This window comes from Erpetoichthys calabaricus, chromosome 14 (assembly GCF_900747795.2).
Source record: "Erpetoichthys calabaricus chromosome 14, fErpCal1.3, whole genome shotgun sequence".
Taxonomy (NCBI): domain Eukaryota; kingdom Metazoa; phylum Chordata; class Cladistia; order Polypteriformes; family Polypteridae; genus Erpetoichthys; species Erpetoichthys calabaricus.
The window spans coordinates 33,990,876-33,993,868 of record NC_041407.2 but is presented as its reverse complement, the minus strand read 5'-3'; positions in this window follow the sequence as shown (position 1 = coordinate 33,993,868).

Here is a 2,993-nt window from a genome sequence, read left to right as displayed (position 1 = left end):
TGGCCTAGTCCAGGGGTGGGCAAAGTCATTCCTGGAGGGCCGCAGTGGCTGCAGGTTTTTGTTCCAACCCAGTTGCTTAATAAGAAGCCCTTATTGCACTAGAAACACTTCTGCTTCATTTTAGTTATCTCCCTCATTAAGATTTTGAACCCTTATTGCTTATTTAAGTCTTAAACAGCTGCATTCTCGGATTTTAATTGCTCCTTATTAGCAATAAGATGCAAATGACAAAAGAAACCAGCAGTTGTCCATTTTGCTTGTTACCCTTTACACCTGTGTGTATTTATCGTGCACTATTTGGTTTAATTAAATACTTGGAAGGAAAGAGAAGAGAAAAAAGTGAAGGATTGAGAATTACCCTTCCGTTTTACACTTCAAAGTATTTGGATGATATCCTTAGAATGGAAAAAAATCTAGGATATGAGAATGACTTGACATAGCAGAGTTAAAACACTAACAAGCCATGAAATATAATTATTGGCAAGGATTGTTTTCTAATTAAGCAACTGGGTTGGAACAAAAACCCGCGGCTACTGCGGCCCTCCAGGAATGACTTTGCCCACCCCTGGCAAAGCCCAGGCTTCAATCCAATTGACAATCTGCGGCATGACTTGACGATTACTGTACACCAATGCAACCCAACTAAAATACAGGAGTTGGAGTTTTTCCTTGAGGAATGGGAGAAAATCCCAGTGACTAGATGTGCTAAGCTAATAGAGACATTCCCAAGGGACTTGCAACTGTAATTGCAGCAAAAGGTGGCTCTACAAGGCATTGACTTGGGGGTGAATACCTATGCACACTTAAGATTTCTGTTTTTTTCTGTCTTAATTATTGTTTGTGTCACAATAAAAATATTCTGCACCTTGGTAGACATGTTGTGTAAGCCAAATGGTGCTAACCCCCCAAAACAAGACAAACACCAAGGGGAATGAATACTTTCGCAGTGCCCTGCTATCAGACTTAAAACAAGGCCAAGAGGTCAAAAGAATTACCTGCTGAGCATAGAAATGGGACTTTCTTCATGCACGGATGTGGGGAAGGTTACAAAAAATTTATGCACCACTGAATATTCCCAAGAGCATGGTGGCCCCCATAACTCATACATTAACTAAGTTTGGAACAAGCATGACGCTTTCTCTAACTGGCCACCGGGCCAAACTGAGCAATTGGGGGAGTAGGAGCTTGGTAGGAGAGGTGACCATGTACACAATGGTAACTCTGCCTGAGTTCCACAGAACCTTTGTGTAGATGGGAGGAACTTCCAGAAGGCCAACCCTCACTGCAACACTCTGATGAGCGGGGCTCCCAACTGTAAAAGGACACACCTAAAATACTTTGACTGTGAGAAATAAGATTCTCTGCTCCGATGAAACTAACAACGAACTGTCCTGCCTCAATTCTAAGTTGGAGGAAACCAGGCACCGCTCAGCACCTGTGCAGTACCATTCCAGTGGTGAAACATGGTGGTGGCAGCAATATACTGTGGAGTTGCTTTTCAATGCCATGGACTGGGAGACTAGACAGGGATGAGGGAAAGGTGAATGGCACAAAGTAAAGAAATATCTTTAATGAAAACCTGCTTCAGAGCTCTCTGGACCTCAGACCGGGCCAACAGTGACCCCAAGTACAAAGCAAAGATAACACAGGAGTGGCTTTGGGGACAACTCTGTGAATGTCTTTGCATTTCCCAGCCAGAGCCCCAGACTTAAACCCAGTTGAACATCTCTGGGGAGACCTGAAAATAACTCTCCACCAAAGGTCTCCATCCAACCTGACGAATCTGCAGAAAAGAAAAGCCGAAAATCCCTACATTCAGGTCTGCACCACTTGTCACATCAAACTCAAGAAGACTCCAGGCTGTAATGGTTGCCAAGGGTCCTTCAGCTAAGTCCTGAGTAAAGGTTCTAAATACTTGTGTCAAAGAGATATTTCAGTTTTTTATTTTTATTAAATTTGCAAAAATGTCTAAAAGCCTGTTCTGGCTTGGTCGTTCTGAAATTGTTAAGTGTTGCTTGACAAGGTAAAAATGAGTATAAATGATTTTAGCACAGGTCTACAATATAACAAGTGAAGGGGTCCAAATACTTTCTGAATACAATGTACAAGGAGGTTGGCCCACTCTGCTCTCAAACAGTGGCTGAGTCCTTTTAAATGAAGAATCTAGGAATATTTTAATCCCTCTGGATTTACATTTATCCCTCCTTGGTGTGGTAAGCAGTAGTGCTGAGGCAGCAACGCGCCATAGTGTAGCCTCTCCTGGGGCTTCATGCATAACGCTGTGCATAGAATTCACACTAAAAATTGGGCATACGGACAAAAACAGAAAAGTTCATATGCACAAAAAATCCAGATGCATCAATCTGTGCGTACACCAACTTCCATGTTCTTCCACTATATAAATCCCAGTTAACATGAAATGTAACACACATGCATGCGGCTGCCGCCCTCCCCAGCTCCTCCCAGAATTACGCCCCTTTGAATATGAAAATTAATATAAATAGCTCCTTACCTTCAGCGTTCTGTGAAAAGACATTGGCAAAAAGCACAGGAAAAAAGAATTTCAGTGAATACCACGGTGGAGGCAAGGAAAAATGTACCATTTGTTGGTTTAAACAGAGATATAAACAACAAAAGGGAGTTGATCGAGTGACAAAGAGTGCAGAAAAACTCGATAGTTCAAGTTCAACAAAGTCACACAAGTGCCGAAATTAAAAAGAAGTGGTCAGATGTCAAAGTCACCATAAAAGGCAAGTCGCAGCCCACCGTCTGAGTGTCACATGGAAGAGTAATTAGGGCACAGAGAAAAGAAAAAAAAAATAGGGAGACAGTGAAAAAAAAAAGGTTGAAATGTCATCTTTAATCTCTTAATTTCACTTTAATCCCAGGTTTATTTTGTCATTAAAGTAAAAACATCATAAATCTTTATCTTAAAATTGTTTAATTTACTAGTTTCTCAATCCCATCGTAGAGGCTAAAGTAGCACGTTAAAT